The sequence below is a fragment of the Pleurodeles waltl genome, chromosome 5 (genome assembly GCF_031143425.1).
Source record: "Pleurodeles waltl isolate 20211129_DDA chromosome 5, aPleWal1.hap1.20221129, whole genome shotgun sequence".
Lineage (NCBI taxonomy): Eukaryota > Metazoa > Chordata > Amphibia > Caudata > Salamandridae > Pleurodeles > Pleurodeles waltl.
In genome coordinates this window covers 1,464,414,485-1,464,438,366 of record NC_090444.1, presented here as the reverse complement: position 1 = coordinate 1,464,438,366, position 23,882 = coordinate 1,464,414,485, and positions in this window count along the sequence as shown.

The window sequence follows — 23,882 nt, the reverse complement described above, 5'->3', positions numbered from 1 at the left end:
GCTGAGCACGTGCTACCTGACAGCTAGCAATTGTGATCCTTGCCATAGTGCATCAATTATCCCTTTATATTTCCCCAGCATTACACACAGTCAGCAAGTTAGCTGGCAGACATTGTAGTAATCCCCTTATATCACTACAGAGCATTTAATCATGCACATTAACATGATTTGTACTCACCAACAGTGCCACCAATCATGATTCCCAGGTGGTCAAAGAGATCCTGCTCCCTGGTGATGAGGTCAGCCCACCGGTGCTTCAGCTGGTGTTCACTTCTCTGGCTGGCATTCACACGCTGCAGGTGATGCAGCACCTTTCCCCACTGGATTCTGCGCGCGTCTGTTGGATACCCCTGTATCACCCTGCCCCCTCCCTGGATCATGAGCGGCAAGAAATGCGTCACAAGCCAGATGAACCCCCCCAACTCCTCTTCCCCCATCCTGCCGAGACGTGGCCTACCAGACATACTTGGAAGTGAAATGGAATAGGGGTAAAAGAAATAGAAAGGGGAAAAGGGGGAAAGTAGGGGTACAAAGACAGAAAAAAAGTAAACCTAAACACTAAAAGAGCCCAACTGTCCCCAAACTAACACTACCCAAAACAGACTCCCACAAACAACAAAAACACAAGATAAATGGACAAATGTAGACAAAACACAGTAGTACAGTATACAGCAACAATATTTATTTCACAAATTGACAATACAGATAGCACACAGCACAAAAACAGCACAAAATCTCTGGACAACACTCTCTACACAGCCACACAGTCTAGAAGGATCATAGACTGCAAAGTGAAAGTGAAAGTACAACCACTGTACATGATCTGTAAACAGGATATCCTATTACATCACTTCCTGTATGAAAAGTCCCACCTTTTTCGCGTTATGCGTCATTTTTTGTTTACCAAAAATGTATTTGCGTCATTTTTTTGACGCACAGAAGTGAAAATTAACCCGCATCCACATAATAGTACATGGACTGTACAAATATCTGGATGCGGGCTAAATTTCACTCCTGTGCATCAAAAAAAAATACGCAAACACAGTTTTGGTAGTCAAAAAATGACGCATAACGCTAGGGACGTCAAAATTATAGTGCATTAACTGGTTTTGGGCATTTTTACTTGTTTTTTGGTTATGTTACATTTGGGACACATCAGAGATAGGCTGATTGAAGACAGTATGGTGTTGATGGTGTATGTTCACATGTGTGACATCATACTGCAGCGGACCATGATCCACTACTCCCTTCACAGTATTTTTACGGTTGGCTGACGCAATAGATGGTCATAAGTGTGGCCTACATATATGTGTTGCACAAATTGTGCATGTTTGGCATAAGGAGACGATAGCAATGTGACGCACATATGTACAATACCTAAATGCCTTTGGCTCCAATTGTGTGCTTTGGCAACTAATGTATTTGTTGACCAAGTGTGTGTGTATCACATGAAGCATATTTGTACATATGCTTGTATGAATGTGACGTCCATGTGTCCAATTCTTAGATGCAAGTCATACTGGAAATGAGCGAGGGCATGTGTTAGTCATACATGTAACAACACCCGTAAAGTGTACTTCCAAGTTTTAGGGTCACGTAGACACCACATGTGACATAGCATGCACCAGATGGATGGCAGACGCTTGTTCATGTCAATGGTCCACATTTTCTACATCCTATGTCCTACAGTATTGGTAAGAGCTTCCTAGGCACTAGTTGATGAATCCCACAGTGAGTCATACACCTGCATTGAGGAAGTGGGTACCATGTTGTTTGCACATACAGACAAGGGTGAATCTCAAATGTATGATGACACCACAGTTGAGGCCATAGAAGTGAGCCCCAACTATCAAGTGGCTGTGGTGGACCAGCATACAAGACAGCACGTGTACACTTATTTCCAGTGATCAATTGCACATAGGTGTCTTGTTCATGTGTGTGGTCCACTGATGATCCTGTATATTTTTTGGGGTGTAATTTGTCACAGTTCGGTCCAGGACTCACCATAAATCAGTGGCAGCCATTCCTGTATCTACTGAGTATCCTTGGTTGATCAATGTGAGTAAAGTGGATGTGGACATGTGAACCAACATGTGGATGGTCCCACCCTGTCACTAAAGACGTGTAATGAGACAGTCAACAGGGCAACCTTTATGTGCTGAGTGAGATAATGTCTCAGGTGTCATGTTCCGGCAGGTGTCATTACAACATTTGTACACAGGTTGGCCTCTGCACTTCCCACTGCATCTGGGACCATCATAGCCTCTGTGCTGATTATTCTCGCAGCTATTCACCACACACGGCCCATCACTATGTTGTGTGCACTGTGATTCTGTGTGTGAACTGTCATGGTCCTGACATTTGTGTATTATTCATGGACATTATCAGAGGTTGCTGGTTGTACTGAAAGCCCCGTACTCAGTTCCTGCCTACGGCCCTGGGACACTGTCACACTTTGTCATTCATGCATAAATGCAACCCAGACAAGGGATGGGCCATGAATTTTGCTTTTCCAAGAGGATGTAACTCAAATGGTACAGTTAAAAGGCAGATGATGCTATACAATGTATTTGGGTATGCATGGAAGAAGCCCATGCCCAATACCCCCTGATGAATGAGAGGTTTGCTAACGCAAGTGTGGTACATATGTAGACACAGGGATACTTTAGTGTGATGCACAGACAGTTGCCAGTCCGGCTGACAGAATGCAAGGTGATTCAGGATCCAGCTACTTGACAAGTTACATAATCAGTGGTCTGACTGAGACTGTTTGGAGGACAAACAAGACAGTTGACATGTCAAACTGTGTATGTCCTGTGTTTTTGAAGGTGACAAATGAACCCAGTGGCTGTGTTACGTGGCTTAATTAGTATCAATGCTTAACGGTGTATTTGACATAATGCAACTCCTATGCTGTCCAGGCATCAGCAGGGGCAGTGCTTTTTGAAATGGGTGGTGTGCATGGAGGTGATCACAGGTGTGGGCTGCATCTGTTTCTCACCAGTCCTGTAGGTGAGACTTGCATTCTAAGGGCCAACAGACATTTTCACAGGGGAAGCAATCTACATGTGCTAACAGGGCTTTGAAACTAGAAGACAGTGTATAAATTGACCTGACGTCCTTGCAGTCAGATGTTCTATGACAATGGCATACCTTAAGAAAGGGTTTAGCACACTGGTTTGCTAATGTTGGTCTGTGTGTGTAGAGGAGGGAATATCAGGGTACACATCTTCGTATTCCAGGGACCTCTTCCGACAGGTGGGTTGTGACCAGGTGCATGGGTGTGTCAGGAGTTAGGAAATGGGCTGACATGTACATGGAATGTCATGTGTGCAATGCTGCTCATATGTGTGGCACTTGTGCTGTCGCTGTTCTGCTTCTATGGGACTCAGGTCACAGATATTCCTTGCAAATATTGGATGCAGTTGGACTTACTGCTGTCAAGGGTCTGGTCAGGCATTCTAGTTACTGATGCCAAAGCACATTGACTGCCTCATGTATGAGGCTTGTCTTCCCCTTATTGAGTTATGGTGTCTTAGTTGTGTGCCATCTGCTGCGTTGGACCTTGATTTCAACATGTATGTGTGAAATAGTTGTGGTCCTCTGCTATTGGCCTTCAAAGGAGAAATGTACATGATATATGTCATTAAGAGTGTGTGTGTATGTGACCATTGTATGTTAGGCATCACATTAGCTCTGGGATGTTCTGTGTCCTACTCAGTATCTCAGCAATGCTCCATGAGGCAACACTCTTATTCTGATAAGTAGAGATTAAGGTGTGCAAAAAGGAATAGCCAGACCATGATATGGTGATTAGAATAGGTGTTTTATTTAAATTTGTTAACTAAAGTGGTGAAGGTGATCATATTCAAAAGAAATTGTTAACGATCTGTTGCCGCCTGCGTATACCAGCAGCCGTGTTCTGTAGTTCCCCCACCTGTTACAGGCCAGCATCCTCCTCTTCCTCCTCTTCAGGAATGTGTGGCTCTGGTTCCAGGAGGGAAATGTTTCTTTTGATGCAAATGTTGTGCAATATTGCATATGTGAGGATGATCCTACAGACCATCTCCGGGGAATATAGGAGGCTACCACCAGTGATGTCGAGGCACCGGAACCTTGACTTGACGATGCCGAAGGTCCTCTCGACAATGCTGCGTGTCCTCCTATGGGCGTCGTTGTAGGCACGCTCTGCAGCAGTACTTGGGTTGCCAAATGGTGTCATAATCCATGGCTGGATGCCATACCCCTGATCAGCTGCAAGAGAAAATTATTGGGATCATGTTGATGTAGCTGGCACTATTGAAAAGACCTTTCATGGCAGTACTTGTCTTGTGTTGTCTGTGACTCTTTTGTGTAATAATGTGGCATCCTATGCTTGTAGGATGTACCATCTGCATTGTGTTGTTTCCTTGGCTGAATGAGTGTTTGTCTGCTAACCGTTTGTCAGCAGTATGTTTTGGGATTTGCAGTACCCTCCCTAGCATTGTGACTTGTGATACAGGTGTCCATGTGTCTTCACTGGGGGTGAAATGGTAGTTCCATGCACAGTTAAAATTGACAGTGTTGTTAACACGTTCATATCAATGTACCCTGGACATCCCATACCTTTAGACTTAGGCAATGGATTAATGTAAAGGTCATTGGGACACTTACATTTTGCAAGGTGACATTTGGGCAACCCACTCCACACGTTGTGATCTTGTACATTAGGCTGTACAGTAATTTCCGATGTGTGACAGGGTCAATGGTGAGCTAAGAAACATGGCTAGCGATGTCACGACCTCAGTATGTTCCTGTTCACATGTTGCTGTTGTGGTGTATGTGTTGTGTGTCCTAGAGGGTTGCTGTGCAGTGTGTATATAAGTAGGTTTTTGTACTTACCAACAAGTAGTCCATTGCCATACCGTCCATCCTGGAAGTGTTCATTGATGGTGCAGTGACGGAAGATGTATGAGTCATGGACACTCCCAGGATATTTAGCCACGATGTTGGTGATCAATCCGTGGTGATCGACTATGGCCTGCACGTTGATGGAATGTGTGTGCTTCCTGTTGCGGTAGAGGTGTTCAGTTGCAGCAGGTGGCACAAGGCGTACATGTGTGCAGTCGATTGCACCAAGGACGTGTGGGAAGCCACTGATGAGGTAGAACCCCTGTTTTGTTTCCTGCTGCTTCTGCAGTGTGTTAGGGAAGCAGATGTGGCGGGGTGTCAGTCCAATGATGGCATCCAGTACTTTGGGCAAAAAGGCGGAGAATGATGGTTGTGATGTTCCACCAACCAGGGCACCAGTTGTTTGGAAAGAGCCACTTGCCAGCATATGAAGTACAGCTAGCAGGTTGGTTTCTGTTGGGATGGTGCGGGGTGTCACCAAAGTGGGGGCCAACTGTGGTTCAATGTTGCGCAGCAGCTGCTGAATGGCCTGCCAGTTCAACCGGTACCTCTGGATGATGTTGTGTTCCCTGAGGCCCTGAAGGGTGGTTCTGGGGCGGAATATCCTCTCCTGCCTTCTGCGCTGCCTTTGGGGTCCCTGCTGGTGTTGTTGTAGCTGCTGTTGTTGCTGCTGGCCTCTGCGTCTGCGTTCACGCTGGATTAGGATCACCTCCATGGCTCCCTGTTGCTGCTCTGCTGCTCTGCTGTTTGTTCTGTGTGTTCTGATTAAATACAGGTGTGTTTGCCCCATTTTAACGCCTGCCCTGACCCAGGTGTTAATTTTTGACGCAAATCGGGCTGTGCGCCATTTTCTGGCTCCGCCTCTCGGGCGTGCGTAATTTTTGCCGTGTAAGCCATTTTTTGGACGTGAATGCCTACCTTGCATATAATTAACGCAAGGCGGGTTGCCACATCCCAAAAATGACGCACACGGCTGAATTTTGGCATCCGCGGGCTCGGGCGTCAAAGTTTAAATACGGGGCAACGTTTGCGCTGATTGTGCATCAAAATGTTTGACGCACAATCGGCGCAGACGGAGTATAAATATGCCCCTAATTGTCTTAAGCTCCTTGGTAGAAGTTAGCAGTCAGTGAACTAGTATGTTCAAATGCTGGGACATTTATTGCAGATCTAAATGTTTATGTTCTGATAACTGTGTCTCAATGCACAGAGACATGGTATTAGGCTTGCAATTTGTGGCGGGCCTAATTGAAAGGTGTGGATCTATTAAAGAATTCCTGGCCCATTACCCCTGAGTGCCCTTATCTAATGTTATTTAGTGGGAAATGGCTTTTCGTTTTTCATGATGTAAGTTTACATATGGTTAGACCTGTCACCCTCTGATGGTAGATCCCCATATATTTCACTCCTCCTGTTTTCTGAATGGCGTTTCTGTTGGCACGACTCTGTGCACTTTACTACTGCTAACCAGAGCTAAAGTAATTGTTCTCTCTAGTTTAAACATGCATGGTAAAATTAGCTTACACTCAAATGACACGTTCCATTTACTTATAAGTCCTCAGTAAAAAGGTACTACATGTATCCAGTAAATAAATGCTGCTAGTGGACATGGATGACTCATTGTGCCACCCACTAGTGTAGTCATTTACAACATGTTTCAGGCATGCCATTTCAGCCTGTATTGCAGCTTCAAACTCTTATTTCAAACAGGCAAAATAAACCTTTTACCAAGACTAAACCTTCCATTTTAATACCACATAAGTCTAAGGTAGGCCTTAAACATCCCAAAGTGCATGGTGCATAGTATTTAAAAAGCAGGACATGTGTTTTTAACTTTTGCTTGTTGTGGGTAGAAAGAATATCCTAAATTCCTTTTTTCATTGCTGTAAGGTCTACCTTTCCTATTAGATAACACTGGATTTTCTTATTACATTTAATAAGTGATACCTGCTTGAAGAACTGCTCTTCTGCCTGAGGATGAAGCCTGGACCCTGTCCTTGCACCCAGGTACATCAGAGTGATTTCAAAGGCTAGCTGACTGACCTCCTGTTCCGAGCTACAGGGATACAACAAGTTCCAGAGTCCTCTCTCCAACTCTCCAACTGCCCAGCTGACCTGCTGCAACTGGACCAGCAACTAGACCTGCCTGAGCCCTGTGGCTCTGCTAGAGTGAGTCCCTAACTCCCCAGAGGTGCTTCCCAAGATCTTGGACCTTAGGTTGCATCAGAGTGCACTACTGTGCCATGAAAGGTGTAATCCTGAAGTTATGGGCTCTTTAGGACCACAAATGGACCCGTTGGCACCGATAATGCCGTCTGCAATGACTGCCAACGTGAAGCTCTGGTGAGCCTGACCCTTCGCCCTGCAGTGACCTCCAGCAATGACTGGTAATTTGAGATCTGCACTTTGCACGACAGCAGTCACAACCCCGGGTGACCGCCAATTTGAAGCTCCGGCAACAGCCATCTGCAATGCCCAACCAGGTCTTCTCAGTACAGCAACGACTATGCTTGATGCAAGGTCTGCTCTTTGCACCACAACAAAGACAATCCATTGAGCTTTTCTTGTTCCTTGAAACCATCTGCACCTGGAACTGGACTCTTCATGCCAGACTGTGAGAAGGTAACTTTTTCAGCTGGACTAACCTGGACCCTGTATCTGGCCACCCCTTCCTCGCAGTCAGCCTGAACTTCTGACTTTCCCTAGTCTAGCACAATTAGATGCCTGCGAGAGTCAGTTTGTACTTTTAGACGCAATACTTACTTAAAACTTTGAAATTGCATATCTCTGGTTCTACTTATTGTTTTTATGTCATTTGGTATCATTTTATTTATTATTTTCTCTATCTGTTGAACATAACGATGACTTTTATTGCTGTTTGAGTGCTGCATAAATACTTTGCACACAAACTCTAAGTTAAACCTGACAGATTTTGTGCCAAGCTTCCAGAGAGTTAAGCACAGATAAATTTAATGACTTACCTGATTCAAACTGCCAGGGGCTGTGGTTGCTGATTGAGAAGGGTTCTCATTCCCTTCAACCAAAAACAAAATGCTACACATAGTAGTATTTTAGTAGGAAAAAAAAGATGCCACTGTCAGAGGATTTCTTGGTGTTACCTGAGATCCACAGATGCGGTGATGTAGAGATGTAGTGCTACCACAAGCACTGAGCTAGTGAGAAGAGGGGTTGGGAGTACCCTGCCTCACATCCCAGCACAGTTTGCTCCAATGCATTGTGGTAAATGCAGTACAAAATTAGTGGTTACTTCAAAAATAACTGTATTTTTTCACCAATGCTGGTGCAGATAGTGCTGTATATATTTAGACACATGCATATGTTTCTGGATTTCGTTCTTCATGAGTAGAGAGCAGCAAACTTTCATCTAGGGTTACTGGAAATGCTGTCAATATCTCCACGGGTCATAGTACCACTCACTGGCACACAGGTGCATCTCTAAAGTCAGCTTGGTACCTCAAGGGAGCCTTTTTAACAGAAGGGAGTTAGACTCATGAAAGCACACCGCTTCACATCCCAGCACAGTTTGCCCCAGTGCATTATCATAAATACAGTACAAAATTAGTGCCCACTTCTAAAATAACTGTTATTTTTTTTCAAATGTTGGTGCTGATAGTGCTGTATATCTCCAAACACCAGCATGAGTTTCTGGATTTTGTCCTTCATCGGTAGAGAGCAGCACATTTTCATTTGGGATGGCTGAAAATGCTGCCAAAGGCTTCACAGGTCACAGTACCACTCACTGGCTCACATGTACATCTCTAAAGCTTGTTAGCTTTTAGCTCAAGGCAGCCTTTTAACGTGAGGGGGCGATGGGAGCACACTGCCTCACATCTCAGCAAATTTCGCCCCAATGCCTTATGGTAAATGCGGTACAAAATTAAATTAGCTCTTACTTCAAAAATAGCTGTAGCTGGAGAGCCCCATTGTGATAAATCAAAGTAATGGGTGCCTGGCAATCAGAAGGGAACTAACAACTGGAGTCTCTCACGTCTGGTGGTCTAGCTCCCCAGTACTGCAGGCACCCAAACTGGGTACCAAGTATCCTTTATTAGAAAAATTAATCTCAGGGTAGCAAGGGAGAATCAAGCTGTGGTTTGCAGAAGATCCCCTGTCTTATAGCTCTGCCCTTAGCTGGCTCTGCAAAACGTGTTTCTTCCCTCCCCTATGTTAAAAGGAACACATAATGTGAATGGTGCTAGAGTTCTACTCATCTGAAAATGATCTTCCTAGAGATAATTCCTCACAGAAATGTACAACAGCAGCACTTTCTGATGCTCAGGGTAGCCTACCCCTGGAAGGGGACAACTCCTGGCTGTGGCAATGTGGGCTCCCCCTGTCTTCTATGACTCCTTCGTCTCTTTTGCCTCTGCTCCTTAGGACTTGCCAGAGTGGTCACCTGGGTGGACACAACCAAACCTGCCACTTCAGGATTGAGCAACACAGCCTCAAAGGTAACATCCTTCACTTCATATCACTTGCGTTGTCCCTTACCCTACCTTGAGTCTTAGGTCAAACACGACATCCCAGTTATCTAGTGAGCCATCCACCCACTTTCTGTTTCTCTGGGGTCAGCCACTAGCCCACCCAATGAAACTAAGCTGCTTATTAGCCTCTCTTCTTCCTGTTCCTTCCAGAGCACACTACACCTTCCACTAACTCAGTGAACGTCCTCTCTCGGGCCTTCTACTGACATTAGCCTCTCCGAACAGCACCCCTCCCCAGTAACTGACTTTTGGGTCTGTAAGACCTTCAACATTATAGCTTACCCCCACTTTTGAACAACGTCTCTGGACTCTTCCCATCCTTCTGGAGGGAAGCTCTAGGGGCACCACTGGACCACTTGGTACTCTCCTGCTGCATTCAGTCAAATGACACCAATGAGCCATCTGAGCACTGAGCGTGAGGACTCTGTAACCAGGCAAGTTCCGACCGCAACAGAGCAAATTCATAGTGAGGGTTATATGACAGAAAATGTAGGTACTATTTGACCATTGCTTAATCGTGTTTGCATGAAGGGGTATTTTTCAAGTGTTTCAATTGAAAACTGCTAATTGTTATGACTAAACATGATGGTTAGACACTTCAATTAATATATTTGTGAATTATTCATACCATCTGATGGGTTTCATAGTACTTTACAAGGGGAGAAGTTATTTCATTGGAAACACACTGCATGCTGGTAGAACATTAATCCTTAAAACAATGCAAGTTTGTGAATATTATCAACAGTTGGTTAATCATACTTATTTTAATTTAAAAGTGAACCAAAACAATGTAAGAAAACTAATGTGAATACATGTGTAGATGGATAAGCCTAAAAGACTAAGGCCCTCATTACAGCCCTGGCGGTCAGTGATAAAGCGGCGGTAATACCGCCAACAGGCCGGCGGTAAAAAAAATGGAATTACAACCATGGCGGAAACCGCCAACACAGACAGCCACTTTAACACTCCGACTGCCACGGCCGTAGAAACAAACACCACGGTGGTGACCGCCAACTGACAGGCGGAACACAATGTACCAACCACACTATTACAAGGCACCAATCCGCCAGCTTTTCCGGGATGGTACCAATGCCATAAAAATCACGGCGGAAACAGTACACAGAAGGGAAACCACTCACCTCTCGACACTCAACAAACAACCAGGACGCTATGGAGCCCGAGTTATAGGTCCTGCTGATGCTGGTCTACCTCCTCATCTACCAGGAACATCAAAGACGGCGGCGACGACGACAGTGAGTACTGCACCTAGCACCCCGGGAAGGGGAGGGGAGGAGAGAAAAGAGAGTGACCCACACATGCAACACCCACCCCCCCCACCCCACCCCCCACCCACAACAACACACACATCTCCAATCACATCACAGATACACCCCGTCACCCCCTGGAAGAACACAAAGACCAAACAAAATGAGTTTAAGGAGTATAATATTCAAACAATCAGATAACCCAAGATAACTTTAAATCATCAGTATGTACAAATATTTACAGCAAGTACACAAGTTTGTACACTGTCCCATTAAATATCCGTGGACCATTGGTCCCAAAAAGTATGGGCGAAGCCCACACATGACACCTGCCTCAAAACGGAGAGAACAATGCAGGGGCATCAGGTCGAAAAAAAAACAGGCACCTCAGGGGGAAGGGGGGGGGGCACCTCAGCCGGATGACGGGACAATGCCACTGCTCCTCGAGGGGGCTCCACGCCCACTGCTTGGTCCTGGGGAGTGCAAGTCCACAGTCTCTCAAGTGTCCCAAGTGGGTAGTTTGCCCACTGCTTGGTCCTGGGGAGTGCAAAGCCGCAGTCTCTCAAGTGTCCCAAGTGGGTGGTTTGCCCACTGCTTGGTCCTGGGGAGTGCTAAGCCTCAGTCTCTCAAGTCTCCCAAGTGAGTGGTTTGCCCACTGCTTGGTGCTGGGGAGTGCAAAGCCACAGTCTCTCAAGTGTCCCAAGTGGGTAGTTTGCCCACTGCTTGGTCCTGGGGAGTGCAAAGCTGCAGTCTCTCAAGTCTCCCAAGTGGGTGGTTTGCCCACTGCTTGGTCCTGGGGAGTGCTAAGCCACAGTCTCTCAAGTCTCCCAAGTGGATGGTTTGCCCACTGCTTGGTGCTGGGGAGTGCAAAGCCACAGTTTCTTAAGTGGGTAGCGTCTTCCACTGGTTCTGGAGGGAGCTTTGTGCCCAGAGTGCTTCATCCTGCCAAGGACTGTGTTAGTGGATGCTTTTCTCCACTGGTTCTGGAGGGGGCTTGGTGCCCAGTGATGCTGTACCAGGGGTGTGGCAGTTCCCGTTCCCTCACCTGGGTGTCTGAGCCACAAGATTTTCCGGTAACAGGTAGCATGATACTCCATGCAGGCAGAGCCACACTACACCTTGCGATGACTTAGGCTGCAAACTGCTGGCAGTGCCAGTGCTGGTGCCTCATGTAGTGTGTGCAGGGTCCAGGACATCTCCTGCAGCCTCGGACGGCTGCTCACTGGGGATGCTGCTAATGTCCGCTGTAGTGGCACTGGCTGGGCACGCTGCGGGGCAGGTGGCGGTGGCTGCGGCAGTGTCTGCGGCGGAGATGCTGCCAGTGCTGCCCATGGTGCAGGTGTCTGTAGTAGTGGAGGGAGACATTAGGCAGTCTCCTGCAGACTCGGAAGGCTGCCCACTGGGGATGATGCTGGTGACTGTAGCTGTGGCAGCTGCAGTGCAGGTGGCGGTGCAGATGGCAGTGCAGGTGGCGGTGCAGGTGGCGGTGCAGGTGGCGGTCATTGCGGCGGTGCTCACCGCGGGACAGGTTGCTGGCCTCTCTTGAGAAATGGGGTCACCAGTCCCTCACCCGGAGGCTCCGTGCCCTGAGGTGACTTTCCTTTGCTCTTGTATCCCTTCTCCACCTTGGAAGTCGCTGCTTGGACCTTGTCACTGTGCTCTTTGGTTCTAGATGAGGCCTTGCTGGGTGGGTGGTGTGGCTTTTCTCTTCTGCATGCTGGCCCCTTCTTTACCTTGGCAGGTTGTGGAATAGGGCGGTCCTTGGCTTCAGTAGGTGGCACACTGTCAGCCCTGATGGGTGCCCAATTCGATCCTCCCGGACTGGCAGGGACTACAGTAGGTGACGATTTGGTGGCTGAGGTGCTGGTCTGGGCTCTAGACAACCTGGCCCTAGGGGAAGGATGGGGGGAGAGGTGTAGGGAAGAGGTCAATTGTAGCAAGGAAACATTTTTTAGACACACTGGGACGGGAAGATGGAGGGGGTTTGAGAGCGGAGGAAGAGGTAGTGGTTGTAGGAAGTGCAAGTCTGCTGAGTTTGGGTGAAGGTACATGGGTTGGAGGCTGTTGTGAGGTGGATGGATGTTGAGTGGGTGTGTGCCGGCGTTTGTGTACTTTGGGAGGAGGGCTCACAGACACACTGGGAGAGGACACAGGGGACGTGTGAATGGTAGTGGGTGTGGTGATTGCTCGTGAGCGGTGTGTAGTGATGGGCGTGTTGGTTATGAAGGTAGTGGCTGAGGATGTAGTGCATGCAGGTGTGAGTGGAGACGAGACTGGGAGGGAGGTGGAGGAGGGGGACACAGTGGAGGCAGTGGATATTGATATGTGTGCATGGGGATGGTGCTTGTGTGAGTGCCTGTGGGGTGTGTGGTGCTTATGTTTGCCTGAGCCACTTTTGTGGGTTGATGTGTGTGCATGCTGGTCTGATGGTGTGCTTGGGATAGGCTGAGGTAGAGGGGATTGGGTCTGGGTAGTGGATGTTGGAGGGGTGAGGCTGGACACAGGGACAACGGCTGCCATTAGTGCTGAGGCCAGAGCCTGAAATGCTCTCTGTTGGGCTGCCGCACCAAAATGAATGCCCTCCAGGTATGCATTTGTTTGCTGCAAATGCCTCGCGACACCATGGATGGCATTCAAATTGGTTGACTGCCCAACAGTGAGGGATCTCAGGAGGTCAATAGCCTCCTCACTGAGGGCAGCAGGGCTGACTGGGGCAGCGCCTGATGTGCCTGGGGTGAAGGAAATGCCCACCCTCCTGGGTGAGTGGGCACGGGAAACACGCTGAGGGGCTGCTGGGAGGGCGGTGCTGGTGGGGGGGTGGCGGCTGTACCTGTTGTTGCGGTGGGCACAGAGGTGCCCACCACTGCCAGGGAGCTCCCATCAGAGGAGGAGTCACTGTCGCTGGTGTCCCCTCCTGTCCCCGTCGTGGAGCTCCCCTCGCCCTCCGTCCCACTGGTGCCTTCAGACTCTGTACATTCACCCTCCTGGGCCATGTGGGATGCAGCTCCCTCCAGCTCCGGTGCCTCTGCTCCTCTGCCAGATGATGGTAATGCACACAAGGACAGGGTGACAAAACAAAAAGGGGGGGAAAGACAGAGGAGACACATGGTCAGTGCCAGCAACCCCACTACCGTTGGCGGACACAACACACAGGGAGCATCCCTATGCACTAGGCCATGCACTAACAGTTCGTAGGAAAATCATCTGCCCATGGGGGACTATGCCTAACCCCATTTGCTGTACACCTGGAACTAGTTGTAGATGGCCACTACCACTATTGGCGTTGGAGTGCCACAGAGCCTGCGTAACAAGGGACCTATCCTACCAATTTTTGCCCTGGCCTAAGGGAACCCACAGCCCACATCCCCCACCCAGACACCTCACAGCTGAATGAGACTGTACTCACCCCCTTGTGGCTGCTGTGATGCGCTCAAGCACCCATCGAACTCCGGATATGCCACCACCAGGATCCAGAACATCAGGGGGGTCATGGTGCGACGGGCACCCCTTCCACGTTGGGAGGCCATCCCCAGCTGGGCCTCCGCCGTCTTCCTGCTCCAGCGGCGCAGGTCCTCCCATCTCTTGTGGCAGTGGGTGCTCTGTCTATGATAGACCCCAGGGTCCGCACTTCCTTGGCGATGGCACGCCAAATACCCTTCTTCTGGTGGGCGCTGACCTAGAGGAAAGGTAACCCGTCCGGTACGTCATACCCATTGGCCACCAGTTCCCACCCATGCCCTGACACACATACACTCACCATACTCACATGCAGGCCTCAGCCCCACCAACATGTATCTTCTATCCACACCACTCCATACATTCATGTCCCACGCATCATGCTCACAGTTTACTCACCTGTTTGTCTGGAGGACCGTAGAGTAGCATGTACTGGGGGAGGACCCCATCCACTAGTCTCTCCAACTCCTCCACAGTGAAGGCAGGGGCCCTTTCCCCAGACACTCGAACCATTGTTGCTTTCAGACTGAGGTCACAGCAGCACTTGCAGTGTAGGTCCTCTCCTGTTGAAGGTCAGGTATCAAGTGAGTGAACAGATAGAAAATGGCGGTTACATCCACGGCGGTGCGTACCATCGCGTACATTGTCATTGGCTCCTGGAACCCATAGGGCCCAATGATACCAATGATGAATTGCACGGCGGTCTTCGACCACCTACCGCGATGCTGCACAACGCCAGCGCAGTTACCTCATTACCCCCGTCCCTCCTTACAGGTCAGGCAGCCGCCATTCCAGGGGTGCACATGGCAGGGCACCTAACTGTGTCACAGCACATTTGGGCACAAATACAGACAGACAACACCACACACGGATTTATTCACATTAGTGCAAAAACCCTTGTGCAACCTATGTGGTACACGACCCTCTGCTCACCATTCTCCTCCATAGGGCACATCCGCTGGGGCAGATGATGAGATGGTGTCATCCTCCGGTGTACAGACCCCTGGTGGACCTGTTGACAATGGAAGACAGACACATCATTATCACCTACAGACTTGATCGTGCCACAGTCCAAGAACTGTGTGCCCAATTGGAGCCAGACCTGATGTCAGCTATCCGCCATCCCACAGTTATCCCCCCTCTAGTGCAGGTCCTGTCAGTGCTCCATTTCCTGGCCAGTGGTTCCTTTCAAACAACAGTGGCCATGGCATCAGGGATGTCTCAGCCAATGTTCTCTAATGTGTTGTCCAGAGTGTTATCTGCCCTGCTGAAACACATGCGTAGCTGCATTGTTTTCCCCCAGGTGGAGGATTTGGCCACAGTGAAAGCTGACTTCTATGCCCTGGGACATATCCCCAACATCATTGGTGCCACTGATGGTACACATGTGGCATTTGCCCCCCGCAGGAATCAACAGGTGTACAGGAATCATAAAAGATACCATTCAATACATGTGCAGATGGTGTGTTTGTCAGACCAGTACATCTCTCATGTGAATGCCAAGTATCCTTACTCTGTGCATGAGCTTACATTTTGAGGAATAGCAGCATCCCTTATGTGATGGGCCAACTCCAGAGGCACTGTGTGTGGCTAATAGGTGAGCCCAAGGTCCCCACACAGTATGAATAGGTGTCTGGGTATAGGGTAGTCCCTAAGGGTTGGTGTATGTCTAACAGATATCCCTCAACATTTACAGGTGACTCTGGTTACCCCAACCTCTCATGGCTACTAACCCCAGTGAGGAATGCCAGGACAAGGGCAGAGGAATGCTACACTGAGGCACATGGGCGACTAGGAGAAATATTGAGCTGACTTTCGGCCTCCTGAAGGCCAGATCCCAGTGAGGAATGCCAGGACAAGGGCAGAGGAAAGCTACAATGAGGCACATGGGCGACTAGGAGAATTATTGAGCGGACTTTCGGCCTCCTGAAGGCCAGATTCCTGTGCCTCCATCTAACAGGTGGCTCCCTATACTACTCATCCAAGAAGGTGTGCCAGATCATCGTGGCATGCTGTATGTTGCACTACCTGGCTTTGGGACGCCAGGCGCCTTTTCTGCAGGAGGATGGCCCTGATGTTGGTCTTGTGGCAGCTGTTGAGCCTGTGGACAGTGAGGAAGAGGAGGCAGAGGAAGAAGATATTGACAACCGCAACAACATTATCATGCAGTACTTCCAGTGAGGCACAGGTAAGATACTGGCACTGCTCATCTCATATCTGACTACTGTAGGACATTGTATAAGTCAGCCTTTTCACCTCTGTATAAGGACCCTGACAGTTCATTTGGCTTTCCTTTTCACAGATCTGGGTACCACATTCTGCATCTGCTATGTTTACTGCTGCCCAACAACTGTCATACTTTGGTGTGTGCAAATGAACATTTACATTTATATTTGTCTAAGTGGTTGTAATAATACATTTGTGAAATTACACACTGACTCCAGATTGTTTTGTTATTCTAGGGTCTTTATTTAAGTGCTAATAAGTAGAGGGGGATGTGCAATGGCTGGGGTGATGGTGGAGGAATATCCATGGTGGAGTCCAGTCTCTTTGTATGCATTGTCCAATGGGGCATAGGAAATGGAGCAATGGCAGTTCAAGGTGCTCAGAGTGACATAGTGGGACAGAAGGGTGACATTCAGGAGAGTCTTATTTCTTGGCGGGGGTCTTGGCAATGTTCTTTGTCTTGTGACTGGATCGCAGGGACCGTTTGTGGGGTGGTTCTCCTTCTGCAGAGGGTGGGGTGCTGGTGTCCTGTTGTTCCTCTGGCGGGACCTCCTGTCCACTAGCGCCGGCGGACGTGGAAGGCTGTTCATCGTTCGGGCTGGTGACAGGGGCCCAGTGGTATGCCACTGTCTCCCTCATGGTGTTGGCCATGTATGCCAGCACCCCTGCAATGGTGACCAGGGTGGTGTTAATGGACTTCAAGTCCTCCCTAATCCCCAGGTACTGTTCCTCCTGCTGCCACTGGGTCTCCTGAAACTTGGCCAGTACCGTGCCCATGGTCTCCTGGGAATGGTGGTATGCGCCCATGACGTTTGAGAGTGCCTCATGGAGAGTTGGTTCCCTGGGCCTGTCCTCCCCCTGTCACACAGCAGTCCTCCCAGCTTCCCGTTGTCCTGTGCCTCTGTCCCCTGAACCGTGTGCCCACGGCCACTGACACCAGGTCCCTGATCGTCCTGTGTTAGTGGGTTTTCCTGGGGTCCCTGTAGTGGTGGGCACACTGCTGATTGAAGTGTCCTGGGGACAGTGGCATGGGCCTGCTTGGTGGGTGCTGTGGTGGTGTTTCCTGAGGGGGGAGGTTCTGTGGTGGGTTGGGACTGTGGCAGGGGAACCGACTGTCCAGAGGTCCCTGATGGCCAGGCTGGTCATCTTGATCCAGAGCTGCTGTCATCACTGTGGGCCTCTTCTGTGGGGGGACTGGATATGGCTGGCACCTCCTGTTCGGTGACGTTGTGTAGGGGTCCTGTTGGGGTGTAAATGCATTGTTATTGCATCTGTGTGTGCCATCTTTTGCAATGGGTGTGTTTCCCACTACTACTGTGCTTGCATTATCGCCTTGGCCCTTGTGTGAGTGGTGATTGTGTGCCCTGGGTGAGTCTCTCCCTTGGACATGCTGTGGTGATGGGTGTCCATGCAGGTCTGTGATGGGTGTCCAGGCATTGTTGTCACATGCAGGGCTTGGTATTAGAATGTGTGGGTTGTGATAATGGGGTAGGTATCTGTGAGGTGTTGGAGTGATGGGTGTGAGGGTAGGGGTAGAAGTTTGTGATAGCATGCAGGTAGGGTGGGGGCTATAGTAGTAAAGATTTGCCTTACCAGAGTCCAGTCCTCCTGCTACTCCTGCGAGGCCCTCAGGATGCATGATCGCCAAGACTTGCTCCTCCCATGTTGTTAGTTGTGGGGTAGGAGGTGGGGGTCCACCACCAGTCCTCTGTACGGCTACCTGGTGTCTGGAAACCACGGAAAGTACCTTCCCCCGTAGGTCGTTCCACCTCTTCCTGATGTCATCCCGTGTTCTTGGATGCTGTCCCACTGCATTGACCCTGTCAACAATTCTCCGCCATAGCTCCATATTTCTTGCAATGGATGTCTGCTGCACCTGTGATCCGAATAGCTGTGGCTCTACTCGGATGATTTCCTCCACCATGACCCTGAGCTCCTCCTCAGAAAACCTGGGGTGTCTTTGGGGTGCCATGATGTGGTGTGGGTGACGTGTGAGGTGATGGTTGATGTGATGTGTGGGGTGATGTGTTGGGGTGTGTTCTTTGAGGTGCGTGGATGGTGTATGAGTGATGGTGTTGTGTGCCTCTGGATGCTGGTGCTGTCGTACCTTTTCTGTCTCTCTGCTTCCTCCAAAAATGTCATTGTAAGAGGTTGTGGGTAATGTGGGTGTGTGTTTTATAGTGGTGTGAGTGTGTGTGTGTGGTGTGTGTATGTGTATCAGGTGTGTCAAATGTGGTTGTGTTTTGTAAATGTGTGTGTACTTTGAGTGCGGCGTTGTGTACCGCCAATGGATTACTGCGGTTGAATGACCGCCGCTTTGATTTGTGGATCATGATAGTGTGGGCGTATTCCTGTTGGCGTAACGGTGTGGGTTTTGGTACCGCCAGTTTATCACTGACCTTTGGTGTGGCAGACTTTTGTGGGTGTCAGTCTTGTGGAGGATTTCTAAGTGTGGGTCATAATACCCATAGCGGATTTCCGCCGTGGACACGGTATGTTGGTGGCCGTCAGCACGGTGGTCAGCGGACTTTACCGCCAGGGTTGTAATGAGGTCCAAAATTTGGTCAGTTGACCTCTCATACAGTGTGAAAAATCAAGGTGATAAGTGTTTACATTAAGTTACTGTAATGCTTTTTACAATATTGCATTAAACAAAGATGCACAGGAGACACACAAACTATTACTTTCCTATTAATCACACCCACCGTATCAAACCTGAATGTACGAAACAAATATTTTAAAACATAAGTGAAGTCCTGAATAGAAAGTCCACGAAGGGTTAAAAAATATGCCAACACAACCGTGTTTAAAGAATATGGGGGTTATTCTAACTTTGGAGGAGTGTTAATCCGTCCCAAAAGTGACGGTAAAGTGACGGATATACCACCAGCCGTATTACGAGTTCCATAGGATATAATGGACTAGTAATACGGCTGGTGGTAAATCCGTCACTTTTCCGTCACTTTTGGGACGGATTAACACCTCCTCCAAAGTTAGAATAACCCCCTATCTGTTAAACATTGACTTTAGAAATATTTTCTCCGCTTAATTAATGCTTAACAGGTTGCAAGCGTTTTAAGGACTCACCAACCCAATAGGCGCAACATATACACCAGAACAATCAAACTGCAAAACCATACCACTTTTTTGTCTGTATCATGGGGACCATTAGATATTTTCGGATTATGAATATTGTGCATCATAGCAATAGTTTTGTACCTTTGAGGTGCTGAGCTGTAAATTGTGTGTGCAAGAACAAATCCTTATTTTGAGCCTGATTTAGAGTTTGGCAGACAGGCTTCTCACAATGTGACGCATCTCCAGTCTGCTATATTACAAAGTCCATAGGCTATAATAGGATTGTAATATGGCGGGTAGGATATCTGTCACGTTTGTGGTGCAGTAACTCCATCCACCAAACTCTAAATCAGGCCCTTAGTCATCAAAGAATAATTATAATTGTTGATAAAACTAAGGGCCAGATTTAACAGAAAATGATGGTGCGCGGCGCTGTGCCAAACTTGGCAGCGTCACACACCATCATTTTCAAAATACAGGGATACGTTGTATTTACTAGAATACAGCTCACCTCTGTGTTTCTCCCTGCGCCAGTGCTAAGTCTGCTGCCATGCGCCAATGAAGTAACCCTTGCACCATAGTGCAAGGATGACTGCGTTGAGGTGGAGAGTGTTTTTGTGCACAAAGGAACACCTTTCTGCACAAAAACAATCTTAAATGTCAATTTGCTCTTTCTATGTGTGCTGCAGAATGCAGTACACATAGAAGGAGCAAAATACAAGGAGACATGAAAGCATTTTCCCTCGTTACACCATGCTAACGCCACCCCTGGGGTGGGTTAGATTTAGGCCCTGCCTCAGGTTTACTAAAAACTCATAAATCTGGGGCAGTGTAAAAATGCAATGGGTGTTGCTGTGGCACACCCACAGCAACACCCATTGCACGCCCTTTACATGGAAAGTGCTGCGTGTGAAGGGGCTGTATTTACAAGGTGGCGTTAAACCACATAAAGTGGCTAACGCCACCTTGTAAATATGGGGCAGGATATTGCAACACCAGAGCGTCATGAAGAGTGACACTCCAGTGATGCTATAGGCTCTTAACTATGGTCCTAAGTGAGCTAATCAGATGTTTGACTGTCATTTTGAACTCATTTGGGCATATATTCACACACGTCCAAAATCCCTTTAGCAGAGAGGGAGTGTTAGAAATGGGGTTTCTGGTTGGCTAGGGTATGCACCTAAGCCAGACAGAACCCATCCACTCTAGTCAGGGCAAGGGAGTTACACGTCCAAAATAACCCCTCCTCACCCCCTTGGTAGCTTGGCACGAGCAGCCAGTCCTATCCCAGAGGCAATGTGTAAAGCGTTTGCACAACACACGTGATGCACTATCCCCACCACAAAGGAAACACAACACCAAGTTAAATGAAAATATACTATATTGTACACAACACAATTATAAGACCAAACACAACATATCAGTAACATCTTACTACCCAAGGAGTTGTCTTACATTACACATTAGTTACTCTGCAGACCCAGCAGTAGTCACATATAACACACAGGTTACTTATTATTCTGCAACATAAGCAGTAGTCCGGAAAAACGTTACAAGCTAAGTGCACTTGTCATAGAAATATCATAAATGCCCATATCAGGAACAATATAAACATATGGCAAGTCATAAAATATTCCGGTTACCATCCCAGGCCCATAATGTCCATAACAGGAACATTTAACAAAGCATAGGTAGTATCTGGAAATCACCTGGTTTGAAATGGAGTCTCCCAGGTCTCCTATGTGCAAAACGGGGGCCGTTTATATCAGGTGGGAGGGGGCAGCACTCATCACCTCCTTTTCCTCTAGCGGGGCACCTCCTGGGACCCGCGCACTTGGGTGCCCCTCCTGATATATATATATATATATATATATATATATACACATGTATATATCTATATAGATATATATTCGCCACCAGTTGTCTTGAACATACTTCAACTGACACGTTTTAACTGTAGCTTTTAGGAAGCAATAAAAAAGTCAAGTAAGTCCTGTGATTATGTTTCTGCTTTAAAAAGATTTGTCTTTTGTCTAGTGACAGTTTGATGCAATAAAGTAGCGCAGATGGTTTATATGCCTACTGCAAGTATCAAATCTGTATTTTATGTAAATAGCTGAGTACATTAGTAAAGTCAGCCATTACCTGAGCTATAATACAAATGAAATGTATGTGCAGGGGCTATGGAGAGATGAAGGGCAATCTTTCTGGGTGGTAGTGAGGGAATTTGAGAAGGAGGTCATGGGAGTGGGAGCACCAATAATGAGTGTTGGACTGGGCGCTAGAGGTGCTAAAGTCTGTGACGATTAGTGTCTTTTTTTGAGTGTCTTGGAAGAACGTGCTGATTGAGGGAAGAAGCGAAGGTAAGGTGACCTCTACTATTGCACGTATCACACACACACACCCACCAGTAATTTAGTGACTGTCTATGTAGGCTAGTTTTTTATAGCAACAGTTTAGCCAATAGCAGATTTGGCATCTCGTTGGATGACTGCTGCTCAAGCCCTCACTCGGGTTATAGAGGACAGCTCTGACGTAAGGTCAGAGACTGAGACAGCAGATATTGAAACAGGCTCTGAGAATTAGGACAATGGCCCAGACTGTGGGAGTGATTTTTCAGTCGGAGGAGTCCCATTCGATAACTCCTCTTACAGTAATTTTGAGGGAGGTGATGAGGACAGTCCTGCTGTCCCTTTGCAATCACAGTCTGTGCAATAGGACAATAGAGGGTTAACCCAACCCAGAGAGCAGGTGCATGCGGCGGCAAGCACAAAGAGAGTGCTCTCTTGGGAGCTCCCCAATTTAGTTCCGCCCCAAATTCCACCACCCAAATCGTATTTTGGAGACATCAACATTATCTATCACAAAACAAACTGGTTTCGTAAGGCAGGCACCTGTATTTTTGGTCCTGGGCTCAGCGGCCATATAGGGAAACATACCAAACCCAGACATTTCTGGAAACTAGACATCTGGGACAGTCAACAGGGTTGTGACTTGTGTGGATTCCCCAACATTATATTACCCAGAATACCCTGCAAACCTGAAATGTTGAATAAAAACTAAATTGTTTCTTGCATATCTGACACACAAACTACAGGAATATGCTGGGATCCACAAAACTCCTACCACCCAGTGTTTCCTCACCTGTCCTGATAAAAACACTACCCCACTTGAGTGCCTGTACCTAGTGCCTGCGTCAGGAATGGATCACCCCAGGGTCAACATTTGCCCTTATGTAAGGACCAAGATTGACCATTGTGTGATCTATTCCTGTAGCGGACACTAGGCCTACCCACACAAGTGAAGTACCATTTTTATCAGGAGACTTGGGGGAATGGTGGGTGGAAGGACATTTGTGGCTCCTCTCAGATTCCAGAACTTTCTATCACCGAAATGTGAGGAAAAAGTGTTTTGTTTGCCAAATATTGAGATTTGCAAAGGATTGTTGGTAACAGAACCTGGTGAGAGCCCAACAAGTCACCCCATCTTGGATTCCCCTAGGTGTCAAGTTTTCAACAATGCACAGGTTTGGTAGGTTTCCTTAGGTGCCGGCTTAGCTAGAGGCCAAAATCCACAGCTAGGCACTTTGCAAAAAACAGCTCTGTTTTCTTTGGTAAAATGTGATGTGTCGATGTTGTGTTTTGGGGCATTTCCTGTTGCGGGAACTAGGCCTACCCACACATGTGAGGTACCATTTTTATTGGGAGACTTGGGGGAATGCTGGGTGGAAGGAAATTTGTGGCTCCCCTCAGATTCCAGAACTTTCTGAAATCGAAATATGAGGAAAAATATTTTTTTGCCAAACATTGAGGTTTGTAAAGGATTTTGGGTAACAGAAACTGGTGAGAGCCCTACAAGTCATCCCATCCTTGATTCCCCTAGGTGTCTAGTTTAAAAAATTGCACAGGTTTGGTAGGTTTCCTTAGGTGCCGGCTGAGCTAGTGGCCAAAATCCACAGCTAGGCACTTTGCAAAAAAAAGCTCTGTTTTCTTTGGGGAAATGTGATGTGTCCATGGTGTCTTTTGGGGAATTTCCTGTCGCTGGCACTAGGACTACCCACACAAGTGAGGTACCATTTTTATCGGGAGACTAGGGGGAAAACTGAGTGGAAGTAAATTTGTGGCTCCTCTCAGATTCTGGAACTTTCTGTCACCGAAATGTGAGGAAAAAGTGTTTTTTTTGCCAAATAGTGAGGTTTGAAAAGGATTCTGGTAACAGAACATGGTGAGAGCCCCACAAGTCACCCCATCTTGGATTCCCCTAGATGTATAGTTTTCAGAAATGCACAGGTTTGATAGGTTTCCTTAGGTGCTGGCTGAGCAAGAGGCCAAAATTCACAGCTAGGCACTTTCCAAAAACACGTCAGTTTTCAATGTAAAAATTTGATGTGTCCAGGTTGTGTTTCGTGCTGCGGGCATTAGGCCTACCCACGCAAGTGAGGTACCATTTTTATCGGGAGACT